The 16,310-nt window shown below is 34.8% G+C and overlaps 1 long non-coding RNA gene across 1 annotated transcript in view; it reads right to left on the minus strand.

Moving 5' to 3' along the window:
* Positions 1-336: 336 nt before the first annotated feature.
* The window catches only part of LOC116753369, a 46,682-nt gene continuing 30,708 nt past the window's right edge, over positions 337-16,310 (minus strand). The window contains exons 2-3 of the long non-coding RNA XR_004349744.1: positions 12,326-12,410; positions 337-432 (exon numbers count right to left, since the gene is read on the minus strand). This is a non-coding gene — a long non-coding RNA (uncharacterized LOC116753369). The remainder of the gene's footprint in view (positions 433-12,325; positions 12,411-16,310) is intronic.

Below are 16,310 nucleotides of genomic sequence, written 5' to 3' on the forward strand. Positions count from 1 at the left end.
GTAGTTGTGGTGCGTGGGCTCAGTAGCTGCAGCACGCGGGCTCTAGAGCACAGGCTCAGTAGTTGTGGTGCACGGGCTTAGTTGCTCCGCAGCATGTGGGATCTTCCCAGACCAGGGATCGAACCCGTGTCCCCTGCATTGGCAGGCGGATTCTCAACCACTGTGCAACCAGGGAAGTCCCCAAAGTGACTTTTTTGTTGTTGTTGTTGCGGTACGCGGGCCTTTCACTGCTGTGGCCCCTCCCGTTGCGGAGCACAGGCTCCAGACGCGCAGGCTCAGCGGCCATGGCTCACGGGCCCAGCCGCTCCGCGGCATGTGGGATCTTCCCGGACCGGGGCACGAACTCGTGTCCCCTGCATCGGCAGACAGACTCTCAACCACTGCACCACCAGGGAAGCCCTCCAAAGTGACTTTAAATGTCACAAGGCAGTGCTGGATGCAAGAAGGCAATGAGTTAACTTTCAAAATATTGAAGAAAAATAACTTTGAATTCTACCTTGTCTTTTATAAATATTGCTACAGAGGTATATTTAAAAAATACATTTAATTTTTTGATTAAATGTGTTATTCATAGAGGAAAGTGCATACATCATAACTACCCAGTATGAATCGTCATAGAGTAAACATACTTGCATAGCCAGAAGCAGATAAAAACCTGACTGTTCCCAGCTCACCAGAAACTGTCCTACTCTCTTTGCCTACCCCTTCTGTCACTGCCACCTTCCCACCACTCTTACTTTCAACATCATAGACTAGACTTGCCTGTTCGTAAACTTTGTATAAACGGCATCATAGAGTATGTCCTCACTTGTATCTGGGTTCTTTCACTCAACAGATTTGAAAAATTCATCCATGTTATTGCATGCAGTTGTGGTTCATTCATTCTCACTACTGTATACTATCCCATTCTTTAAATGCCACATTTATTTATCTATTCTGCTGTTACTAGACATTTGTTTGTTTCCGTTTTGGGGTTATTTTTAATAGTGGTGTTATAAACATTCTTATACATGGCTTTTCCTAAACACATGTACACCATACTGTTAGATTATTTTTTGCTTTTGCCAGTTTTATCTTTTTCTATCACTTTACTTTAAAATTTTCTCTATTGTTTTCCCCCCCAAGTATATAGATGATATTTTGCAGATGATATTTTGACATTTAAAAAAATCTACTTAAAGACTCTGTCCTAAATTTTATTAGCAAAATATTATAAAATGACAGGATAAAAAAAAGATTTTGTTAAGCATATAAATCTCAGAAAATTTATTCCATCAAGACTCTCCTTGAAAATATTTTCAAAAGAAGTATTCTAGAAAAAAGAAAAATTAATCCAGGAGTATGCTATATAGAAAGGTATGCAGAAAGGGTAAATAAACTCATCAAAACTTATAACTGCCTAGAAAAAGCAAGATCCCCAAAATTGTATGTTCATAATTCAATAATTCAAACGTGCATGAAAGGGGATAAGAGGTTAGATAATAAGATTATGACAGGTAGGTGAGAATTATGCCAAGATGTGTATGTTTAAGAAATAAAAATATAAGTTCTTAGTAAGTTAAGGCAAAACACCAGAAGAATAGCATAAAATATGATTCAAACTAGCAAAAGAATATTTAACCTAGTGAAAGACAGTATAGGAGAAAAGAGAAAAATGTTACCAGTATGAAATGTGAAAGTCAAAAATAAAATGGAAAAAATGTTCTATTATATTAGTATTTATGACATATACAAATAAGTTAAAAACACAAAAGATAGAGACTTGGGATGCAGAAGAGTGAACAAAAGAGGGGAAAAAAAATCCCTGCCATCATGGAGCATAAACATTGTTTTAAAATTCTTTGGAAAATGAGAAATGTGCTTATATAATTTAACACTTTGCAAGAAAGGAAAAAATGATGTTTAAAATTCTTGGACAGATTTAAAGGAGCACTCAGAGCTAATTTATCACCTGAAATATATATATCAGATACCAATGTTGAGCAAAAGAAGCAAACACTGAACTCGACAAAATAAGAAGGACAGATACAATAAAACTACAGGTAAAAATCAATAAAAAGGAACAAAATTGAATATATATAAAAGGATTTTTTTCCTAGAGATTGATTGAACAAACCTATGGCAAAATTTACTAAGAAAAATAGAAAATAAAAAGAAACAATATAGAATGAAAGTTAGAAATAATACTGGTATAACAAATAGAAAAAATAACAAGACAGTATTATAAACAATCATATCAATTAAAAAATTCTGAAAGTGACAGATTGATCATAAGAATTTTTACCATTTTAATTGACATTTTAACAACATAAAATCTTCCAATTTATGAACATGGAATGTCATTCCATTTGTTGTGTCTTCTCTAATTTCTTTCATTAATATTTTATAGTTTTCACTTTACAATTCTTTTTTTAACATTTTAAAAAAATTGAACTAATTAGGGCCTACTGTATAGCACGGGGAACTCTATTCAATACTCTAATGATCTATATGCGAAAATAATCTAAAAAAAGAGTGGATATATGTATATGTATAACTGATTCACTTTGCTGTACAGCAGAAACTAACACAACATTGTAAATCATCTATATGCCAATAAATTTTTTTTAAATATTGAAGTATAGTTAATTTACAATGTTGTGTTAGTTTCAGGTATACAGCAAAGTGATTCATTTATACATACATATATATATATATTCCTTTTCAGATTCTTTTTCATTATAGGTTATTACAAGTTACTGAATATGGTTCCCTGTATTGTATAGTAGATGATGTATGAGCATTTTACTTATTTATTTTTGTTTTGTTTATTTATATATATATTTATTTATTCCTGTTTTCTTGAGATATAATAGAATACAGCATGTATAAGTTTACGGTGTACAGAATAATGATTTGACTTACATACATCATGAAATAATTACTACAATAAATTTAGTGAAGATCCATCATCTCATGTAGATACAATAAAATAAAAAGGAAAAATTGTTCTCCTCATGATGAGAACTCTTAGGATTTACTCTCTTAACAACTTCCATATATAACATAGAGCAGTGTTAATTATATTTATCATGGTGTGCATGACATCCCTAGTACTTATTTATCTTATAACTGGAAGTTTGTACCTCTTGACCAGCTTCATCCAATTCCGCCTCCCCCCATTCACTGCCTGTGGTAACCACAAATCTGATCTCTTTTACTATGAACTTGTTTGTTTGTTTGCTTGTTTTTGAAGTAAAATAGACCTACAACACTATGTTTGTTCCCAGTGCACAACATAGTGATTCAATATTTCTATACATTACAAAATGGTCACCACAATAAGTCTAGTTACCTCCTAGACCATAAAAAGATATTACATAGTTATTGGCTATATTCTCTACACTATACCTTTCATACCTGTGACTCATTTATTATGCAACTGGAAATTTGTACCTCCTAATTTCCCTCATCTATTTCTCTCATCCACCCACTCTATCCCTTCTGGCAACCATCTGCTCTCTGTAGCTAAGACTTTTTCTATTTTGTTATGTTTGTTCCTTTGTTTTGTTTTTTAGATTCCACATATAAGTGAAATCATATGGTATTTATATTTCTCTCTCTGACATTTCACTTAGCATAATACCATCTAAGTTCATCTGTGTTGTCACAAATGGCAAGATTTCATTCTGTTTTATGGTTGAGTAGTATTCCATTGTATATATATACAAAATCTGCTTTATCCATTCATCTATCAGTGGGACCTTAGGTTGCTTCCATATCTTGGCTATTGTAAATAATGCTGCAATGAACACAGGGGTGCATATATCTTTTCAAATTAGTGTTTTCATTTTCTTTGGATAAATAACCAGGAGTAGAATTTATGGATCATATGGTAGTTCTGTTTTCCATTTTTTGAGGAACTTACATACTATTTTCCATAGTGGCTGCACCAATTTACATTTCCACAAGGGTTCTCTTTTCTCTACATCCTTGCCAACACTTGTTATTTGTTGTCTTTTTGATAACAGTCATTCTAACAAGTGTGAGGTGGTATTTTATTGTGGTCTTGAGTTTCCCTGATGATTAGTGATGTTGATCCTGATGTCATGTGCCTGTTGGCCATCTGTATGTCTTCTTTGGAAAAAAAATGTCTATTCTGGTCCTATGCCCATTTTTTAATTGGCTTGTTTGTTTTTTGATGGTGAGTTATATGACTTCTTTGTATGTTTTGGATATTAACACCTTATCAGACATATTGTTTGAAAATATCTTCTCCCAAACAGTAGATGGCCTTTCCATTTTGTTAGTTCCCCCTGTGTTCATTGCAGCATTATTTACAATATTCAATTTTAGTTTGATGTAGTTCCATTTGTTCATTTGTTTGTTTCTCTTGCTTGAAGCGACAGAGTCAAAAAAATATTGCTAAGACTGATGACAAAGAGTTTACTGCCAATGTTTTCTTCTAGCAGTTTTATGGTTTCAAGTTTTACATTTACATCTTTAATCCATTTTGAGTTTATTTTTGTATATGGTGTGAGAAAGTAGTCCAGTTTGATTCTTTTGAACATAGCTGTCCAGCTTTCCCCAACATAATTATTGAAGAGTCTGTCTTTTCTCTATTGTATATTCTTGCCTCCTATATCATAGATTAACTGACCATGTAAGTGTGGGCTTATTTCTGGGCTCTGATTCTGTTCCATGAATCTATGTACCTGTTTCTGTGCTAGTACCATATTGCATTCATGACTGTAGCTTCATAGTACTGTTTGAAATAAGGGAGTGTGATACCTCCAGCTTTGTTCTACTTTTTCAAGATGGATTTGGCTGTTTGGGGTCTTTTGTGTTTCCATACAAGTTTTAGAATTATTTGTCCTATTTCTGTGAAAAATACTTTTCTCCATCCCCTTACTTTCAGGCTAGTGTATCTCTGGATCTGAAGTGAATCTCTTATAAAGAGCATATATATGGGTCTTGTTTTTTTATTCATTCTGTCACTCTATATCTTTTGATTTGCACATTTAGTCTATTTACATTTAACGTAATTATTGATAGGTATGTACTTATTGCCATTTTGTTAATTGTTTTCAGGTTGTTTTATAGTCCTTTTTTGTTCCTTCTTTTGCTCTCTTCTTTTGTTATATGGTGACTATTTTTAGTTTTATTTTTGGATTTCTTTCTCCATTTTGTGTGTGTATATATCATAATTTTTGGTTTGTGGTTACCATGAGGTTTATATATAGCAATCTATATATAGATTATTTATATATGCATGATTATTTTAAGTTGCTGATCTCTTAAGTTCAAATTCTTTTCAACAGCCTTACATTTTTACGCCTCCCTCTAAGTTTACTGTTTTGACATTATATTATTCATCTTTTTCTTTTGTGTATCCCTTCACTACTTATTGAGAATATAGTTGATTTTAGTACCTTTGGCTTTTAACCCTTCTACTAAGTTTATTAGTTGACTTACTACCTTTATTGTATACTTGCCTTTACCAATGAGATTTTTCCTTTCATAATTTTCATACCTCTAGTTTTTGTTCTTTTCTTTTCTGCTTAGAGAAATTCCTTTTCCTTTTACATTTCTTATGAAGCTGGTTTGGTGGTGAACTCTTTTAGCTTTTGCTTGTCTATAAAACTTTTGATCTCTCCATTAAATCTGAATGAAGGTCTTGCTGAATAGAGTATCCTTGTTTGTAGGATTTTTTTGCTTTCATCACTTTAAATATATTGTGCCACTCCCTTCTGGCCTGCTGAGATTCTGTTGAAAATCCAGCTGACAGTCTTATGGGAGTTCCCTTGCACATAACTTGTTACTTTTCCCTTGCTGCTTTTAAAATTCTCTCTTTATCTTTAATTTTTGCCATTTTAATTACAATGTGTCTTGGTGTGTTCCTCTTTGGGTTGATCCTATTTGGGACTCTCTGTTCTTCTTGGACCTGGATGTCTGTTTCCTTTCTCAACTTAGGGAAGTTTTCAGCTAATATATCTTCATATACATTCTCTGTCTCTTTTTCTCTCTTCTCTTTCAGGGCTCCTTATAATGACAACGTTAGTGCACTTGATGTTGTCCCAGAAGTCTCTTAAACTGTCCTCATTTTTAAAATTCTTTTTTCTTTTTTTCTGTTCAGCTTGAGTGATTTCCATACTCTGTCTTCGAGTTCTCTGACCCATTCTTTGTATTAGCTAATCTACTGTTGATTCCTTCTAGTGTATTTTTTTAATTTCATTTATTGTATTCTTCAACTTTGTTTGGTTCTTCTTTATATTTTCTAATTCTTTGTCAAACTTCTCACTGTGTTCATCCATTCTTCTTCCAAGTTTACTGATCATCTTTATGATTATTACCTTGAACTCTTTATTAGGTAGATTGCTTATCTCAACTTTCCACCTCTTCTTCTAAGGTTGTAACCTCTTCCTTTATTTTGAAGCTATTCTTGAGTTATTTCATTTTGCCTGATACTCTGCTTTTATTTCTATGTATTAGGTAAACCTAATGTTAGGTAGGTGGTTACATTTTCAGATTTTGGAGAAGTGGCCTTATGAGGAAGATGTCCTATGGAGCCCTGAAGCACAGTCCTCTCTGTTCAGCAGAGGTATATGCTCTAGGGGTTCCCCTGTGTGGACTGCATAGGCCCTTCTGTTGTTGTGGGACTGACTACTGTGGGTCTCTGATGAGCATGGCTAGTCCTTAGCATGGTTGGTTGTCAGGCCCTGCCTAGTACAGAAGTTACTGGCCACTGGTGGGTGGAGCTAAGTCCCAGGGCTGGTGCCAGCTCACTGATTTTTGGGTCTCAATCTTGTTGCAGCTGGCTGTTGGGCTCAGGGGCTCCTGAGGCTGGTGCTAGCCCACTGGTGTGCCAGACTGGAGCCCATGGGGTGCTGCGGATGGTGTCTGCCCATGGGCTGCTCCTTGCTTACTTGTGGGTAGGGCTGGGTTCTGGTATGATTGACTGTGGTGGCCTAGGAGTCCCAGGGCTGGTGCCTGCCCACTGTTGGGTGAGGCCAAGTCCCAGGACTGGTGCTGGCCTGCTGGTGGGCAGGGCCATGTCCTGGTGTAGCTGGGGCCAGATTCCACCAGCATCTATATCCCCAGGGTGAGACCAAGTTGCCTCCTGCCTCTTCATGAAGCTCTCCAAGATCAGCAAGTGGGTCTGACTCAGGCCCTTTTAAATTACTGCTTCTCCCCTGGGTCTCTGTTGTGTGAGATTTTTGTGTGCACCCTTTAACGTGAAGTCTCTACTTCCTAGAGCCCTCTGGCTCTCCTGAAAGCACACCCCACTGGCCTTCAAATCCAGATTTTCTAGGTGCTCATCTTCCTGGTGCAGGACCTCCAGGCTGGGTTGTTCAATATGGAACTTGGACCCCTCACTCCTGAAACTCTGCAATTGTGATTATCCTCCTGTTTGCAGGTCTCCTACCTGGCAGTGTGGGTCTTGACTATACTGAGTCTCCATTCCCCCATCCATTTTGTTGTGGTTCCATCTTTATATCTTTAGTTGTAGAAGATCTTTTCTGCTAGTCTTTGGGTTGTCCTCATTGATATTTGCTCTTAAAATGGTTGTAATTTTGGTGTGCTCATGGGAGGAGGTGAGCTCAGAGTCTTCCTCCTCTACCATCTTGGCCAAGTCCAAGCCTATATGAGCCTTTTAATGTGCCACTGAATTCAGTTTCCTGGCATTTTGTTGAGGACTTTTGCATACATATTTGTTACAGCTATTGTCCAGTAGTTTTTCTGTTCTGGTGTTGTCTTTGTCTGACTTTAGTATCAAGGTAAATCTAGCTTAATAAAATGAGTTTGGAACTGTCCTCTCCCTTTCAATTTCTTGAAAGAGTTTGTGAAGCATTGGTATTAAATCCTGTTTAAATGTTTGGTAGAATTCAGTAATGAAGCCATCTAGTCCTGGACTTTTCTTTATTGGAAGGTTTTTGGTTACTGATTCAACCTGTATACTAGTTATCAGTCTGTTCGGACTTTCTATTTCTTCATAATTTAGTTTTGATAAGTTGTATGTTTCTAAGAATTTATCAATTTCTTCTAGGTTATCTAGTTTTTTGATATATAATATATCACAGTAGTCTCTTATGATACTTTTTATTTCTGTGCATCAATCCTAATGTCTCTTGTTTCATTTCTGATTTTATTTATTTGAGTATTCTTTCTTTTCTTCTTAGTCTAGCTAATGGTTTGTCTTTTTCTTATCTTTTCAAAAACCAACTTTTAGTTTTGTCGATTTTTTCTATTATTTTTTAATTTTCTATTTCACTTAATCTTTGTAACTTCCTTCCTTCTGCTAACTTTGCACTCAGTTTTCTCTTCTTTTTCTAGATCTCTAAGGAGTAGAATTAGGTTTTTTTATGCAATGCCTATCAAAATTCCCATAGCATTTTTTTACATAAATAGAAAAAAACAAATCTATGATTCATATCAAACACAAAAAACCATCAATAGCTAAATCAATCTTGAGAAAGAAGAATGAAGCTGGAGGTATAACACTTCCTGATTTCAGAATATAGTACAAAGTTACATTAATCAAAACAGTATGGAACTGGGGTGATGACAGACATATGGATCAATGGAATAGAAGAGAGAACTCAGAAATAAATCCAAATGTATACAGTTGACTGATCTTTGACAAGGGTGCTTGACAAGGGAGGGTCCAAGAACACATGATGGGGAAAGGATTGTTTCTTGAACAAATGATGTTGTGAAAACTGGATATCCACATGCAAAAGACTGAAATTAGACCCTTATTTTACACCATACAGAAAAATCAACTCAAAATGAATTAAAGACTTAAATGTAAGACTTGAAACTGTTAAACTCCTAGAAGAAAACATAGAGAAAAAACTTCGTGACATTCGTCTTGGCATGATTTCATGGATGTGACACCAAAAACACAGGCCACAAAGGCAAAAATATACAGATGGAATTATATCAAGCTAAAAATCTTCTTCAAAACAAAGGAAACAATGACAGCATGAAAGGGCAACCTAAAGAATATGAGAAATATTTCCAGGAATCGTTAAGAGTCATAAAACCATCACAAGCATGCAAATATTGGTTTCTTAGTGTCATTAACGACATTTAACCCATAACTTATTCACGTGTGTTCCAGATATGGAACAGGAAACAATTACTCAGTTACACAGACAAGTAGCTCCAGGATAGGCAACGACATTTGGTCACTGTCAGGGTTTGTCCTCCATGTGAATCTTGGAGGTCTTTCTTCAGCCCCAAAGTGCTTGCACAAGAAACTGTCCTGAGCCTCTGCACCTAATTTCTTCCAATTATAGTCACATTATCTGGCCTAATGAGTTTCTAAAAGTAGTTTTCATTTTATTAAGGGCATGTTTCCAGATGTGTTTTTAAATTAATTAGTGCTAGTAATAAAAGATAACATGACCCTGGGAAAAAATTTGCAGACCATATATCTGATGAGGTTAATCTCCAAAACATATACATATAAAGAGCTCCTATAACTCATAGAAAAAAAAATACACACAACAACAACAATAAAAAACCCTAATAATCCAATGAACAAATAAGCTGAGAATTTGAACAGATATTTCTCCAAAGATACAAACACCCAAGAGGTATATGAAAAAATAGTCAATGTCACTAATCATCAAGGAAATATGAATCAATCCACAGTGAGATATCACCTGACATCTGTCAGGATGGCTATTATTAAAAAACAAAAGACAACAAGTGTTGATGAGGATGTGGTGAAGTGACAACCCTTGCTTGTTATTGGTGGGAATGCAAAATGGTGCAGCTACTATGGAAAACAGTACAGAGGTTTCCTAAAAATTTTTAAATATAACCACATATGATCTAGTCTCACTTCTGCTATTTATCCAAAAGAATGGAAATCAGGATCTCAAAGAGATATTAGCACTTCTGTATTCATTGCAGCACTATGCACATTAGCCAAGGTGTAGAAACAACCTAAATATTCACCTGCAGATTAATGGATAATGAAAATGTGGTAGAAACCACTTAAATATTCATCTGCAGATGAATGGATAATGACAGTATGGTGTATGTGGTGGAATACTATTCAGCCTTAAAAAGAAAGAAATTCTGAAATATGTGACAACATAGATGAACCTCATGGGCATTATGCTAAGGGAAATAAACCAGTCACAAAAGACAGATCCTGCACAGTTCCACTTATGTGAGGTATCTAAAATAGTCAAATTCATAAAATCAGAGAGTGAAATGGTGGTTGCCAGGGGCTAGGGAGAGAGAGAAGTAGAGAGTTACTAGTCAGTGGGTGTAAGTTAAGCAACATGAATTAGTTCTAGAGATCTGCTCTACAACATTGTACCAATAATCAACAATATTATATTGTAGGCTTAAGATTTTTATTAAGAGGGTAATGTCATATTAAATGTTCTTACCACAATAAAATAAAATGTTAAAAAGAGAAATAATATTATACAAATTATAAGAAATTTAAAATGGAATAATCCAATAATTTTGAAAGGAAATAACTGAAATCAAAGAATTCCCCTGCCAAAAAAATCCATAGATCTGGATGGCTATCAAGGAATAGAAATTTCTATCTTATATATGTTTCTAAAAAGAGAAATACTGTATGACTAAGCTCTTTGAGTGTTAATTTCAAAACCTTAATTTGAAACTTTTATTTCAAAGCAAGGAAAGATGATTTAAAAAAAATCAAAGTATAGTCCTGTTTTACTTATAAAGCAGCATAAATTCCCAGAATGGTTTAGCATTTGCAAATCTGTCAATGTAATTTATCATGTTAATGAATCACTTCGGAAAGTTCATGTCACTATCTCAACAGGTACAAAAACATTACTTCTTATGTTCAACAACCTATATATGTTAAAACCACAGAGACTGGAAATAATGAAACATCTCCTAAACTTGATAATATGCTTAAAGACCAAACACTACAGCAAATATCATATTTAGAGAAATTTTAGACATAGTTTTTAAATTTAGAAGTGTTTTAAAGCAAAAGTGTCATTATGTGCAAGGGAGATGGTTATCTATGTGGAAAATCATTAGATTAACAGAAAATCTTTGAGTTAATAAAGAGTTTAGCAAGATTTCCAGCTACAGGTTAAGTCACAAAATCTATAACAGTTCCTAAACCACTAATAACAAGTTAGAAGATTTCATTTAAAAAATAAGATACCATTAATTATAGCACACAAATAAAAAGTATCAAAGAATTAACTTAGCAAAAGTTCCACAAAACCTACAGAGAGAAAATTTTTAAACTTTCCTAAAAGACATTCAGAAAGACTTGAATAAACAGATAACATATTTATAGGTGGAGTAAATTACACTAAAGATACAAAACTTCCAAAATTAATCTATAAATTCAACATAGGACTAAGCAAAATTACAGCTGTATTTTTTAAAGAACTTAATAAACTTATTTCTTGATACATGTGTATGTTTGTGTACCCCTGAATTGAAATATCAAGTTAAAAAAGAAAAAAGGGAAACCTCTCCCTACCACATTTTAACACCTAACACAGACCACAGTAATAAAAACTATGCATCCATGAAAAAAAAATTAAACAATGGAACAAAAGTTCCACCTGAGAGAGCTGGAAACAGATCTCATCAGTAAGGAAAGGATAGATCGTATAGTAGCTGATGTTAGGAAATCTGGATCATTATATGATGAAAATTAACACTATATTATCAAGTCTACATTATGTATAAAGGTTTAGAGGCCTAAATATAAAAATATAAAGTTAATAAATATGATTATATTTTTGTGAATTTAGGTGGATGAGGACTTCTTAAATAAGACCCCAAACTCAAAAGTAGGTAAAAAAGTGGTGGAGTTAACAACATTAAAGCATTAAAGACCCCTGTTCTTTTAATGATATAACTGAGAAATTTAATGGAGTGAGGCCAAATAGGGAGAAGTAATCAATATCTAGTATTTACAGAATCTATGATATTCTACAATTTCTACAAATACAGTCCACCTACCCAAAGTCACATGAAGATGTAGACAAGAACTTCACAGAAGGGGAGTGCATAACAAAACAGGCTCATACTTATTAATAATCAGAAAAAGCACACCCCAAATCAGAGTAGCCATTCAACTGGTGACAGTGGGAGGGGTGAATAGACAGTGAATGAATAGGAACATTCCAAGACAGTAATATTAATATAACCTCAATTGAAATTACTAATTCATGAAATTGGATATATAAATAAAATTTTCCCACAGTTTTAAAATGATAATTTCTGCTACAAAATGGATGATTTAATATGGAAGGGTAAGTCTTAAGTTTGAAGTATAGACAATGACAGCAAAAATCACACATCTGCCAATTACCTGTGTTCAGTAAGGTGTGTGGTTCATTAGGGTGTCCATGCCAGGCTGTCTCAGCTGGGGTGTGCTTTCAAGCACATTCTCAGACCTAGAGTTATAAAGACTGAGATTATACATAAGATGAATACAACCCAAACACTTCCCCTAATGGCGGTATATTGTAAGAGCATGCTATCAATAAAAAATTGGGAGATTAAAACTCTCTTGACAGATCAAAATAGTTTTTCTTTTTTGAATTTTATTTAATTTATTTTTTTACACAGCAGGTCCTTATTAGTCATCAATTTTATACACATCAGTCTATACATGTCAATCCCAATCTCCCAAATCATCATACCACACCCTCACCTCCCCACCACTTTCCCCCCTTGGTGTCCATACGTTTGTTCTCTACATCTGTGTCTCAATTTTTGCCCTGCAAACCAGTTCATCTGTACCATTTTTCTAGGTTCCACATATATACACTAACATACGATATCTGTTTTTCTCTTTCTGACTTACTTCACTCTGTATGACAGTCTCTAGATCCATCCATGTCTCTGTAAATGACCCAATTTTGTTCCTTTTTATGGCTGAGTAATATTCCACTGTATATATGTACCACATGTTCTTTAACCATTCGTCTGTCGATGGGCTTGTAGGTTGCTTCCATGACATAGCTATTGTAAATAATGCTGCAATGAACATTGGGGTGCATGTGTCTTTTTGAATTATGGTTTTCTCTGAGTATATGCCAAGTAATGGGATGGCTGGAACATATGCCAAGTAATGGGATGGCTGGAACATATGGTAATTCAATTTTTAGTTTTTTAAGGAACCTCCATACTGTTCTCCATAGTGGCTGTATCAATTTACGTTCCCACCAGCAATGCAAGAGGGTTCCCTTTTCTCCACACCCTCTCCAGGATTTGTTGTTTGTAGATTTTCTGATGATGCCCATTCTGACTGGTGTGAGGTGATACCTCATTGTAGCTTTGATTTGCATTTCTCTAATAATTAGTGATGTTGAGCAGCTTTTCATGTGCTTCTTGGCCATCTCTATGTCTTCTTTAGAGAAATGTCTATTTAGGTCTTCTGCCCAATTTGGGGTTGGTTGTTTTTTTAATATTGAGTTACATGAGCTGTTTATATATTCTGGAGATTAATCCTTTGTCTGTTGATTCATTTGGAAATATTTTCTCCCATTCTGAGGGTTGTCTTTTCATCTTGTTTATGATTTCCTTTGCTGTGAAAAAGCTTTTAAGTTTCATTAGGTCCCATTTATTTCTTTTTTGTTTTATTTCTATTACTCTAGGAGGTGTGTCAGAAAAGATCTTGCTGTGATTTATGTCAAAGAATGTTCTTCCTATGTTTTCCTCTAAGAGGTTTATCGTGTCTGGTCTTACATTAGAGAATCCATTTTGAATTTATTTTTTTGTATGGTGTTAAGGAGTGTTTTCATTTCATTCTTTTACATGTAGCTCTCCAGTTTTCCCAGCAACACTTATTGAAGAGACTGTCTTTTCTCCATTGTGTATCCTTGCCTCCTTTGTCATAGATTAGTTGACAATAGGTGCATGGGTTTATCTCTGGGCTTTCTATCTTGTTCCATAGATCCATGTTTCTGTTTATGTGCCAGTACCATATTGTCTTGATTACTGTAGCTTTATAGTACAGTCTGAAGTCAGGGAGACTGATCCCTTCAGCTCTGTTTTTTTCCCTCAAGACTGTTTTGGCTATTCGGGGTCTTCTGTGTCTCCAAACAAATTTTAAGATTTTTTGTTCTAGTTTTGTAAAAAATGCCATTGGTAATTTGATAGGGATTGCATTGAATCTGTAGATTGCTTTGCGTAGTATAGACATTTTCACAATATTGATTCTTCCAATCCAAGAACATGGTATATCTCTCCATCTGTTGGTATCACCTTTAATTTCTTTCATCAGTGTCTTATAGTTTTCTGCATACAGGTCTTTTGTCTCCTTAGGTAGGTTTATTCCTAGGTATTTTATCCTTTTCCTTGTAATGGTAAATGGGAGTGTTTCCTTAATTTCTCTTTCAGATTTTTCATCAGTGGTGTATAGGAATGCAAGAGATTTCTGTGCATCAATTTTGTATCCTGCAACTTTACCAAATTCATTGATTAGCTCTAGTAGTTTCCTGGTAGCATCTTTAGGATTCTCTATGTATAGTATCATGTCATCTGCAAACAGTGACAGTTTTCCTTCTTATTTTCCAATTTGTATTCCTTTTATTTCTATTTCTTCTCTGATTGCCATGGCTAGGACTTCCAAACTAGTTTTCCTTCTTCTTTTCCAGTTTGTATTCCTTTTATTTCTTTTTCTTCTCTGATTGCCGTGGCTAGGACTTCCAAAACTATGTTGAATAATAGTGGTGAGAGTGGGCAACCTTGTCTTCTTCCTGATCTTAGAAGAAATCTTTTCAGTTTTTCACCATTGAGAATGATGTTTGCTGTCGGTTTGTCGTATATTGCCTCTATTATGTTGAGGTTGTTTCCCTCTACGCCCACTGTCTGGGAAGTTTTTATGATAAATCGGTGTTGAATTTTGTCAAAAGCTTTCTCTGCATCTATTGAGATGATCATATGGTTTTTATTCTTCAATTTGTTAATATGGTGTATCACATTGATTAATTTATGTATATTGAAGAATCCTTGCATCCGTGGGATAAATCCCACTTGATCATGGTGTATGATCATTTTAATGTGTTGTTGGATTCTGTTTGCTAGTATTTTGCTGAGGATTGTTGCATCTATATTCATCAGTGATATTGGTTTGTAATTTTCTTTTTTTGTATTATCTTTGTCTGGTTTTGGTATGAGGGTGATGGTGGACTCATAGAATGAGTTTGGGAGTGTTCCTTCCTCCACAAATTTTTGGAAGAGTTTCAGAAGGATGGGTGTTATCTCTTCTCTAAATGTTTGATAGAATTCACCTGTGAAACCAAATGGTCCTGGACTTTTGTTTGTTGGAAGATTTTTAATCACAGCTTCAATTTCATTACTTGTGATTGGTCTGTTCATCTTTTCTATTTTCTCATGGTTCAGTCTTGGAAGGTTATATCTTTCTAAGACTTTCTCCATTTCTTCCAGGTTGTCCATTTTATTGGCATAGAGTTGCTTGTAGTAGCCTCTTAGGATGCTTTGTATTTCTACGGTGTCTGTTGTAACTTCTCCTTTTTCATTTCTAATTTTATTGATTTCAGTCCTCTCCCTCTTTTTCTTTTTTCTTTTTTTTTACATCTTTATTGGAGTATAATTGCTTTACAATGGTGTGTTACTTTCTGATTTATAACAAAGTGAATCAGTTATACATATACATATGTTCCCATATCTCCTCCCTCTTGCGTCTCCCATTCTTCCACCCATTCAGGTGGTCATAAAGCACCGAGCTGATCTTCCTGTGCTATGCGGCTGCTTCCGACTAACTATCTATTCTACATTTGGTAGTGTATATATGTCCATGCCACTCTCTCACTTTGTCACAGCTTACCATTCCCCCTCCCCATATCCTCAAGTCTGTTCTCTAGTAGGTCTGTGTCTTTATTCCCGTCTTACCCCTAGGTTCTTCATGACATTTTTTCCCTTATATTCCATATATATATGTTAGCATATGGTATTTGTCTTTCTCCTTCTGACTTACTTCACTCTGCATGACAGACTCTATTTCCATCCACCTCACTACAAATTACTCAATTTCATTTCTTTTTATGGCTGAGTAATATTCCATTGTGTATATGTGCCACATCTTCTTTATCCATTCATCTGATGATGGACACTTATGTTGTTTCCATCTCCTGGTTATTGTAAATAGAGCTGCAATAAACATTTTGGTACATGACTCTTTTTGAATTATGGTTTTCTCAGGGTATATGACCAGTAGTGGGACTGCTGGGTCTTATGGTAGTTCTATTTGTAGTTTTTTAAGGAACCTCCATACTGTTCTCCATAGTGGCTGTACCAATTCACATTCCCACCAGCAGTACAAGAGT

This window comes from Phocoena sinus, chromosome 4, assembly GCF_008692025.1.
Source record: "Phocoena sinus isolate mPhoSin1 chromosome 4, mPhoSin1.pri, whole genome shotgun sequence".
Lineage (NCBI taxonomy): Eukaryota > Metazoa > Chordata > Mammalia > Artiodactyla > Phocoenidae > Phocoena > Phocoena sinus.